Below are 11,629 nucleotides of genomic sequence, written 5' to 3'. Positions count from 1 at the left end.
AATATCTTTTAATGGAATTCTGTTAATCTTCCACTAAAATACCTTTTTGTTTTTTTCTGGGTACATGCCAAGCATCCCGAAGTTTGCAATTATGATTTGTCTTGTGATTTAGTTCTTCTGGGTTTAGGCCTTGAGACATTGCCCCTTATTTTCTCTTCCTGCCAGCTGAAAACCAAAGCAACACACTGTAATCATTCAATGACAAGACCCTGGGGTATGATAGAGTAACATAATGGAAAGAACCCAAGTCCCTGAATAACTACGTGGTCAGAGATGCCCTTTCAACTGTCCCAGTCTTCTAAGATCTATTATATAAGAAAGAAATCCTTTAAAGCCATAGTATTGTTGGACCTTACGGTATTTCCTTTTAAAAGGACAGCATCCTTCTTGACAGTACATCCATGTCAAGTCAATTTGGGAATGTTTGCGATTTCACAGAGCACTTAAATTTCAACATGCATTACTAAATATAATCTATATCTTGAGAATTAAAAACAGTAACAAACATTTATGCCTTTTGCAATTTTTTCCTCAAAGAGAATTTTTTTGATTACTTTTTTTTAGGCTTTGTATGGTAGGGCTTACTAAAAACAAATTGCGAGCTCCTTTAAGTAGACAGTCTTTCCAAATACCTTGAACAGCGCATCAGTACATGTTTATTAAATGAAGCACTTTATTTCAGGAACGATATGGCACTCCTTTTTCCCCCTTCAGGTACTAGAGATTGAATCAGAGCCTTCACCCTGATGTACGTCTCACCAAATTGCCCAGGTTCGGTTAGGGAACTTGAGATCCTCGTACCTCACACCCCGCACGATATGGCATTCTTATGGGTACAAAGCGCTCAGTCAACTCACAGAGGGATTAAGAAACCTAAATCCTGTAATTCCAAGGAGGGCGTGGTGACATAAACCCGGAACACGGGAAGACGCCGTCCACGGATCCGTGACGCACTTCCGGCGCGACGCTGTCCCTCCACGCCGGGACTGGGGTGGGGGAGGGAGGCGGTTAGTGGGCTTTAGCGCCTTTTCTGGCGGCGGTAGATTTGAAGCGTTTTGAAGGACTAGGCCCATAGAAGAGGACATCCTAGTGGCACAGGTGGGTGACGCGAGGACCGTGTTGTTTTGGCGGCGTCGTTTGCTGCAGTCCGGGTACGAGAGCGGGAAGGGCCCGGGCAGAGGGGCGGAGCTGGCGCGTCAGGCCGGGCTGGGTTAGCAGCCTTTCCCTCGAGCTATATAGACCGCTTGGGCCCGCAGGGGCCCCGAGGCCCCGGGAACGGCCTTGGCAGTCGTAGGCGGCTTCCAGCCCAGCCTCTGGGGCCTAGGAAACGGCTCTTCCTCGGGCGGCCCCCGCCCTCCCCACTGGGGCGCGCACCTCGCTCCCTGACGCATTTTGCCGCACAGGCTGTAATATGGCGGCAGCGACGGCGGCCTGAACTCCGGGCAGCGGGGCCGATTTTTTGATGCTTCAGAATCGTAAGACTGCGCGCTGCAGCGGGGGAGGCTGGGATGGCTGGCGGGGAAGGAGGTGGCACGAGCTGATGTCCTGTCAAGTTCGGGGCAGAGAGGGCGGGGAAGAGTGCGAGTCCGGGGATTAAGGTTGGGTACAGTTTTCTCCGACCCTGACCTTTCGCGCTCGGAGGACGGCTGCTCGCGTGCATACTTCAGCGCAGTGGGGCACACTGTCGCACGTTCTTGTAGAAGTCAGGTCCAGAGCCTTACCTTGGCTCTTTCGAAGTTTTTCCACGTTTTCCAGGAGCTGCGAGCGGCGCAGGCCTGGTAGGACCACGGTGCTCTAGGAGGAAGGTGATGGTTTCAGAGCTCCGTACGCCTTAAAGGAAAATGAACTAATTTGGCCTGTCTTTGGTCTTTTTAAGGCCCAAAGTCTTAATTACACCGGCAAGGAGGATGCCTACTCGTTCTAGAAACGTTGTAAAAGCACCAGTTTGTGTGTTGAATTTCTCTCCACAAAAGTACATTCAGTGCAGCACTATATTTTTCCGGTAGTGGTCACAAATAGGTCCTAAGAACAACTAGATGTTTCTGGAATTTGTAAGGCCAGTATTCACTTGCAGAAGCTAAAACCAGAAAGGAGAAAAATATATATGTGTTTATGTTATTGCCGTTTTGTGGCCGAAGATGGTGATTAATTGCTAGTTTGTAACAGCCTTTGGGGAGGTGGGAGTGAACGTTTCTAAAATTTTGAAATCACACTGTAAGATACAGAAAAGGCAGCTAACTAAAAAGGTTGCTTCTCTTCCATGTTTTTCATGTACTTGAAACTTTACCTGCCCGACACTTGGGAGGCTGAGGCAGAAGCATTGTTACAAGTTGGAGACCAGCTTGGCTACAAAGTGAGCTCAAGGCTAGCCTAAACTGTATATCGAGACCCTGTCTCAAAAAAAGACCGAAAAAAAGAAAAAAGAACTCACTGTGTAGACCAAGCTGGCCTAAAACCCTCGGGAATCCTTCTGCCTTAGCCTCCAACTGCTGGATTGCAGGCATGTGCCACCACACCTGGGTTATGAAAAATAAATATTTAGGTTTGTTAAAAATTGTAAAATCGCCTTTCAGTGACCATCTTAGTTCTTAGTGAAGAGGTGCAAGTGCTGTACTACTACTGAGCTACATCCCCAATTCTTTTTAATCAATTTTTTGTTTTGAGACGGTCTTGCTAAATTGCCCAGGCTGGTCTTGAATTTATTATCCTCCTGCCTCCATTTCCTAGTGTGCTGGGATTATAGGTCTGTGCAGTTAGGCCTAAATTCAAATTCTTTTCAGTTTTACTTTGTTTTGTTTTTTGAGACAAGGCCTCACTATGCACTCTAGGCTGGCCTTGAACTCACAATGATCCTTCTGCCTCAGCCTCCGGAGTGCTGCGATTCCAGGCATGTGCCACCATGCCTGGCTTTTTTGCGGGTGTGGTCCTGGGGATTGAACTCCGGGTGTTGCGCATGCTAGGTAGATGCTCTACCACTGAACTGCACCTCCAGCCGGCCTGGCCTGTTTTGAAAAAAAAATTTTTTTTTTTTTTTTTTTTTTTTTTTTTTGTCATTTTGGAGACAGGGTCTTGCTATGCAGTTCAGGCTGGCCTTGAGCTCACTTTGTAGCCCAGGCTCGTCTTGAACTCACAGTGATCCTCCTGCCTCAGCCTCCCAAGTGCTGGGATTATAGACATGTGCCACCACGCCTAGCTACTCTTTTTTTTGAAACAAGGTCCCAGTATGAGGTTCACCTTGGCCTTGAACTCACTATGTAGCTCAGGCTGGCCTCAAATTCATAGTGATCCTCCGGCCTCAGCTTTCTGAATGCTGGGATTACAGCATGCACCTCCACACCTGGCTTATTTTATTTTATTTTATTTTTTTTGGTTTTGGTTTTTTCTGGTACTGGGAATCAAACTCACGACCTTGCGCTTGCCAGCTAGGTGCTGTGCCTCTGAGCTAAATCCCCAGCCCCCACCTGGCTTATTTTAAATTCTTAAAGTTTTGGTGTTTGCATCTATGATTTTGCAGTATAGGTGGCCTATATATATTTTGGTATTCTGCATATTTTAAATTAGATTTTCCGTCAGATAGCATCTATTCTTTATGCAAAAGAAAATTGGTAGCCATTTATAATATCTTAGGCTAGACCAATTCTATTAGTTACCATAACACTGTCTGCACTTCTTTAAATTGTTGCCCCTTTTAGGAAATACATGTCCATTTTTTTTCCCTGTTGCTTTACAAATAGGATATTTCAACAAAATCAGAACAGTGTTTCTTTGTAGTACACTAATGTGTTGCAGTGTCTTGGCATTTGTAATAGGAATGACAGATAATTGACTATAATGAAGAACTTGTTGCAAATCTTCTACAATGTGGTATTGTATGTACTTAAAAAAAAATTTAATATTAGCCCTAAGCTTCAATTTTCATTTTGCTTACATGTCAGTGGTCTTCCCCAAGTTTTAGGTATATGTGATTGCCATATTCTTATGCCATATTCTGTATTTTTATTTTTGTAGGGCAACACTTGGATCTTGGCATTATTGGCAGTATTATAAGTATTAAGAGAAATTTTTGATGTAAGAATGACTAGATTGAGTAACATAGGGTTAGAATAGTGTTAGTGTACCTTTGAAGTACTAAGTAGCCCCCTGTCCCCATCTTAAGAGCTTCTGGCATAGGCAACACTCCATTGATTTTTTTTTTTTTTTTCCCAGAGCTCCTGATTGATTTTAACACTCCATTGTTGAGCTTCATCTCTAACCCTTTTTACATTTTTTTTATTTTTTATTTTGATGTTGTTTGTTTACTTTTTGGTACCTGGAATCGAACTTAGGGCCTTGTGTTGCCAGGCAGGCACTGTGCTGCTGTGCCACTGAGCTATATCACCAGCCTTTATTTATTGTTTTGAGACAGGGTCTCAAGTTGCCCAGGCTGGCCTCAAATTTGGCCTTCTGCCTCAGCTTCCCAACTAGTTGGTATTACAGGCATGCATAACCATAGCTGTATTACATTTTTATCTTCCTGAGATCATATGTGTAATATGCGTATAATATTTTTATTTAGCATTGACTTTAACATGTTATATATTTTCTCTAAGTTTTCTAGAAGATTTAAGAATCTCAAGTGCCTATACACTTAAGTTGCTGTCAGCCCATCAGTTTGTGTCTATTAGAAACAAAGGAAATCACATTAGATGAAAGAGCAGAGTTGTTCTTCCTGACATCTCAGAATATTAGCTTGTTTTTACTGATTTTATTTGCAGTTTGGCATTCATAAATGTACTGTTTTTGAAGCAGTTCCTTCTCATTTCTGCTTTGATCTATGTGAACTATTATCAGGAGTACATCAAAGAGGCTTGTGTGATTGTTAAAGTGCTTTCCTTGAAAGTAATCTTAAAGATCTGCTATAGTCTTAATTATCTCGTATGGTTACACTGAGAGGTGGTAATTTGGCATAAAAAGAAAATCATTACCTGTAGCCAGGCACCATGGCAAATTGTTGACTGGCGACAAAAAGAGATTGAGACGGGGATCCCAAGTTTGAGGCCAGCCTCCGCAATTTTGCAAAATCCTATCAAAATTTTTAAAAAGGATTAGGGTTGAAATTCAGTGGTAGAATGCTCTGGTTCCAGAAAGAGAGACTACTTTTCTTCATAGAATACATCCCAGTGGGAAGATTTAGGGAATGGGCTTGGTTTCATTGGTGGGTGGTTACTGGCAGGCTCTGAGAAAATTTACAAACTAAAGATAAATGTTAGCAATACCGCATGATAGAGGCACTATATATAGGGGGAAATGCAATGGTAGAGACTAGTTTTATTTTTTATTAACTATTATTAGCTAGTTTTATTTTTTAGGTTTTTTTTTAGTTTTATTAATTCTCATTAACTAGTGTTTTTATTTTATTTTATTTTATTTTTTGAGACAGTCTTGCTAGTTGTGCAGTTCAGGCTGGCCTTGAACTCACTTTGTAGCCCAGGCTGGCATCAAACTCATGGTGATCCTCCTGCCTCAGCCTCCATTAACTAGCTTTCTAAAAAAAAAAAAAAAATTGGTAATGTGGGTCTGGGCCAGGCACTGTGCTTAGTATAGAAGTTTATGTTTGAAAGATTCAATGAGGAGCCAGGTGTGGTGACACACTTGGGTAATCCCAGCACTGAGAAGGCTCAGGCAAAGGAATGATGGGTTTGAGACCTGTTTAGGCTACAGAGTGAGACATTGTTCCAACAAAAGGAAAAAAGAAAATCAGTGAGGGAGAATCTTTTAACCCTTAAAGAACCAGAGTAATGTTCCCAGAGTAGAATCTTAAAGGACATGTAGGAATTAAACAAGGGAGGGGCTGGGGATTTAGCTCAGCGGCAAAAGCGCCTGCCTGCCTGGCAAGTGCAAGGTCGTGAGTTCAGTTCCCGGTACCGGAGAAAAACCAAAAAAAAAAAAAAAAAAAGGAATTAAACAAGGGAATCAGAAGTGGCAGACTTAGTATATTAATAGTTGAAAAGAATTTACTCTCTGCCTTTTTAAGACTTAGTGCTATGCTGAACATTGAAAATTCCAAATAACTACTTGCCAGAAAGTCACTACTTGTTTGCTGAATTACAAATACCATGTCATTTATCACATTTAATAATTAGTTGCCTGTATCCTTGTACTGTTTGCTGGCATCCTTCTGTTATGTTATTTTAGGGTGAGTATGGCAATTATTTTCTGCACAAGTTGAACTTGTTACTTCTTACTGACATTTTAAAAATGTATTTTGTTGCAGAAGTTTAGAAATCTGTGCATTTAATAATATAGCATGTTACTGCTTTATTAACAAACTGACTGCCAGGGAGATAGCTCAGCAGTACAAGTGCCTGCATGGCAAGCACAAGGTCCTGAGTTCGATTCCCAGCACCAAAAAATAAATAAATAAATAAATAAATAAATTGACAAAGTGACTGATTAATGATAAACATTAAAAACTAAATATCATAATCATTAGTATAGGAAAAAAATAAATATAATGAAAGTGTGAAAAAGTTACTTTTAGGATTTTGTGCATTTTCGCATGACCTGTTTATTTATTTTGTGGGACTAGAGATTGAAACCAGGGCCTTTCCATTGAGCTGTATCCTGGGCCTGGGCCCTTCTAATTTTTTATTTTGAAACAGTCTTACCATGTTGCCCAGGCAGGTTTGAACTTTTGATCCTCAGCCTCCCAGAGTGCTAGTATTATACGTGCAGGCCACATGCCAGCTTGTATGAACTAGTTTTTTAAGTGAGCTTATTGACTTTTATTAAAACAGTATTTTCATTATGAAAAAAGTAGATTAAATTCAGTATCACTTACTCAAATTTGTGAGGTCAGCCAGATGAGATGAGTTAATGAAGTTCATGAAATTAGGGGGAATGATAAATGGTAATAGTTATTAGGTAATAGTGGGAACTAGTTCAAACCAGAACATACATACTTTATTTTATGGAAGCACACTATGCTTATTGCTATACAGAAATAGGGTACAATGCCAGGTGTGACAGTTTTGCTTCAAGGAAAATTCAAATCTGGATTTTACAGATGTAACTATAGCTCATTCAGACCAAATAAATGCTGTGGCTGCTGTTGTAACCATTGCTTTAGTATGATATTTTGTTGAACCAAAAACCATAATTTAAATGGTTTTTGTAGTACTGAGTGGTAGGTTGCTTCTGACATGATATGTGTCACTAAGAACACTAAAATCACCAACTTCAGCTGGGCATGGTGGTGCATGCCTGTAAACCTGTAATCCCAGCACGTGGGAGGCTGAGGCAGGAGGATCATTGGGAGTTTGAGACCAGCCTGGGCTACAGAATGAGCTCAAGGCCAGCCTGAACTGCATAGTGAGAGCCTGTCTCAAAAAGACAAAAATTAAGTAAATAAAATCACCAACTTCATACATGAAAGCTTTCTAAATTCCAGATAATTCCTTCTTATTTTTCTTCCTTACTGAGATTTGAACTCAGGGCCTCCTACTTGCTAGGCAAGTCCTTTCACTGAGCTAGATCCCCAATCCGTTTTGTTAATTTTTCATTTTTGAAGCAGAGTCTTACTAAATTGCCCATGCTGGGCTCGAACTTGTGATCCTCCTGCCTCAGCCTCCCAGAGTGCTGAGATTACAGGCATGTACTACTATGCCCAGGTTGTTAGTTCCTTATGATAGCTTCCCAGCATTTGAGTTTTATTGGTTCAAAGTTAAACCAGTTAGGAATTTCCAATATTAAGTTTCCAAAGGAGTTGTATACTGTCACTAGTAATATTATAAAGTCTTCTTTTTCTCCATTTGTACATATATTAGATTATCCTTTTAAAAGGTCTTTGCCATTAATAGGCAAAATATCTCATTTTGTTAGTATTCTGAAAATACGTCTATACTGTATAAGAAATTACTCTTAAACCTATGATCCAAAAATAATCATTGTTACTATTTGGTGTAACTCCTGGCCTTTTTCCCCTGAGTACTGCTAAGTGTGAAAATGGAATTCTATAGTCATTACTGTTTATTAGGTGACTTGCTTTTTCACCTAATATGAGTATCTCAAGCACAAATGGTCTTCAGTCTTTTTTGTTTTATTCATTTTTCACTTCCTTTTTAATTTCACATTTTATTCATTTTTAAAATAACTTTTATAGGTAATGTCTTTGTGTGGTAAAAGAAAATTGGAACCGTAAGTGAGGTTATATAGACTTCTTTTTTCTAGCTGTCCTTTTTTTTCCACCCGACACTTCTGTATTAAACAAATACGTACTATTTTGCTGCTTTGAAAAACAGACAAAGAAAACATATCTTGTTCTTTCCTTGCCTTTTCTTTTTTTAAATCTAGCAGTACATAAGCAGCTATTCTCCCCCGCCTCCCTCATGTGTGTGCCTGCATGTTTTACTGGAGATTGAACCTAGGGCCTTGACCATATACTAGGTAAGACCTCTACTGCTGAGCTACCTCCTCAGACCTTAGCAACAGTGTCTTGCTAAATTGCCCATGTTGACCTTGAATTTGTGATCCTTCTGCTTCAACTTCTGAGTAGCTGGGGTTACAGGCATGTATTTACCATGCCTGATGCTTTTTTAAGCTTTGTGAACTGTATGGCTATACAGTGATTTGTGTAACCTATATACATATGTTGTATATTGTATAAATATGATTTAGATAATCTTTCCTTCCTTGATGGGTTTTGTTTTTGCTTTTTTTGAGACAGGATTTTGCTAGTACAGTCTAGGTTGGCTTTTGAACTCTATAATCCTGCTTCTCCTGTTGGAGTACAGGGATTACAGGGAGGTACCACCATGCCTGGCAAAGACAGTTAAGATTTATAGCCTTTTGGTACTACAGATGATGGTGTGTTGAGTAATTTGTACATACCTTATTTTAAAAATGTGTGTGAATATACATAAAACATTTCTAGAGGTGGTGTTACTGAGTCAAAGGGTATTGATGCATCTGTAGTATTGATACATTATTAAATTAGCAGTCAAAGGATTCTATCTTTACTAGAAACAGCGATGTATGAAGTCAGAACTTCTTAATTTTGCCAGTCTAATACATGATTTTAATATGTAAGAATATAATTCCTGTTGGCTAAGTAATTATTTCATAAGATTAGAATTTTTTAACTAATTCTTATTAGTAGTATACACTTTTTTTTTTTGGTCTTTTTGAGTTAGGGTTTTACTATGCAATTTGGGTTGCCCTTGAACTCTCAGCGATCCTCCTGCCTCACCCACCCAAGTGCTGGGATTACAGGCTTGTGCCACCACATCTAGCTACTTTTTTTTTCTTTTGTCTTTTTGAGACTGTCTCTCATGCAGTTTAGGCTGGCCTTGAACTCACTGTGTAGCCCAGGCTGGCCTCACAGGGATCCTCCTGCCTCAGCCTCTGGAGTGCAGGGATTAGAGGCTTGTACCACCACACCCAGCTTTGGCTACTTTTTTGTTTTTAAAATCTTTGCTATTATGGAAAATTCTGCAGTGACTGTCTCTATATAGTATATGAGTTTTGGGGGTTTTTTTTGTTTTGTTTTTTGTTTTTTGTCTTTTTGAGACAGTGTCTTGATATGCAGTTCTGGCTGGCCTCAAACTCACAACGATCCTCCTGCCTCAGCCTCCTGAGTGCTGGCATTACAGGTGTGCACCACCATGCCTGGCAGTATATGAGTTTTTAATACTTAAAATTCTAACTGTATAATACTAGTTTATTTCATTTTTCATTTAGCATTTAACAGACATTTTTCTATGATATTAAAAAAACTTGTGCTGGGCATCATGATGCACAGCTGCAGTCCCAGCAGTTGGGAGGCTGAGGCAGGAGGATCACCGCAAGTTCGAGGCTAACCTGGACTACATAGTAGGTTCAAGGTCAGTCTGTGCTGCATAGCGAGACCTTGTCGCAATCCCTGCAAAATAAAATAATTAAAATAAAATCAAAAAATAAAAAATTTTAAACTTATTTTCAGAAGTAGTCTATCATATGAACTGATTTACTTTACATTGTTTCTAATTACTATTATCAAAAGAAATCCAAATCTATTATTTTTTCCCCACTGTACCTGTAGCAAGGATTACTATCAAGTTCTACCCATGGGGCTGGAGTGTTAGCGAAAACTTTGCTCCTCATGTAGCACAATACCTATACTTGTGAGTCCATAGGCCAGCCAAGAGCCTCAGCTCCAAGCTCTAACAATGTGCACCCAAATCTATTTCTTTTTATGTTGTTGCCTTTGCAGAAATTCCAATAAAATTACTAAAATATTTTTAAAAAGTGACTTTAGTCAATAGTTACAGTTCTTAGTCTGTAATTTCATGTTGTTTAACAGAATTACAGTTGGTGTTTATTTTTAGCTGTCACTTTTTTTTAATGATAGCTAAGTTTTTATTAAAGGTAGGAAAAGGAACAGGCTCTGCAGAAGGAATTTGTGCCAAGTAAAAGTAGAAAAATAAGTACACTTTATAGGAGAGAGCAGGCTACAGTGAAGGTACACAGTAGGGTAGTTATTTTAGTTTCAGTAAATGGCTTTAAAACCTTTTTTTATGATCATGCTGGGGATTAAACCTATGGGCTTTGTGGTTATTTGGCAAGCATCATTAACACTGAGATACATCCTGAGGCCTATTTTATTCTTGAGTTTTTTTTTTTTTGTTTTGTTTTTCATTTTTCGTTTTTCTTCCAGTACCAGGAATTGAACTCATGACCTTGCACTTGCTAGGCAGGCGCTTTGCCGCTAAATCCCCAGCCCCTGTTCTTGAGTTTGAATTTTGATAAATTTCCAACGTGGGCCTCAAACATTTGAACTTCTTGCCTCAGCCTGCTGAATACCTGGGATTACAGGTGTGTACCACCATGCCTGCTGACTTTTGTCCTTTTAATTGTTTGTTGCATAGAATCTCTGTCAAATTTGGGGCAGAGAGACATTGAGAATTCTTTGACTGACTCTTGATACTTTTGTTTTATTTTTGAGACAGGAGTTCTGCTATGTACTTCAGGTTGGCCTTGAGCTGACTATGTAGCCCAAGCTGGCCCCTAACTCATGGCAGTCTTCCTGCCTCAGCCTCCTAAATGTTGGGATTACAGGCATGTGCCACTACACCTGCCTTTGACTTGCAATTTAATAGGGTCAAAGTTGCGTAATGTTCTAATATCCCTATTCCCATGCATAGTTCTACAGTAAGGAAATTAGTACATTGATCTATTTGTTTAAAGTGTTCCTCCCTCCTTCCGTCCCTCCCTCTCTTTGTTCCTTCCTTCTTTCCTTCTTTCCTTCCATGTTGGATTAAACCCAGGACTTGCACATTCCCAGGCTCTCTTTATATTTTTATTGTGAGACTGGGTCACACTAAATTGTCCAGGATGGACTTGAACTTGTACTTCTCTTGCCTCACCTCCCAGATCCTAATTTCCTTTAGACAAATACAAGTAATAAACTTTTCATGAGTTCAAGTTTTTTTTCTTTTTAGAACTGGGAATCAAGCCAGGTGTGGTGGCGCACGCCTGTAATCCCAGCACTCTTGGGAGGCTGAGGCAGGAGGGTAATTGCAAGTTGGAGACCAGCCTGGGCTGCAAAGTGAGCTCAAGGCCAGCCTGAACTGCATAGCAAGACCCTGTCTCAAAAAGACCAAAAAAAAAAAAA

General features: G+C 40.1%; 1 protein-coding gene across 3 annotated transcripts in view; it reads left to right on the top strand.

Annotated features, from left to right (window-relative positions):
• The first annotated feature begins 936 nt into the window (after nt 1-936).
• Ppig (peptidylprolyl isomerase G (cyclophilin G)) overlaps nt 937-11,629 on the top strand; it is a 42,710-nt gene continuing 32,017 nt past the window's right edge. Inside the window, exon 1 of one of the 3 annotated variants that reach the window (XM_005393254.2) lies at nt 937-1,098. The gene's annotated coding sequence lies outside the window, so the exon portion shown is untranslated. Of the gene's footprint in view, nt 1,099-1,172; nt 1,476-10,672; nt 10,831-11,629 lie in introns of those variants that run through there. The other 2 variants (XM_005393255.2, XM_005393256.2) reach the window with 2 other exon arrangements.

Source organism: Chinchilla lanigera, unplaced genomic scaffold (assembly GCF_000276665.1).
Source record: "Chinchilla lanigera isolate Chin_1 unplaced genomic scaffold, ChiLan1.0 scaffold00048, whole genome shotgun sequence".
NCBI lineage: Eukaryota > Metazoa > Chordata > Mammalia > Rodentia > Chinchillidae > Chinchilla > Chinchilla lanigera.
The sequence above is the reverse complement of the archived record's forward strand: the minus strand, read 5'-3'. Positions and strand labels throughout refer to the sequence as shown.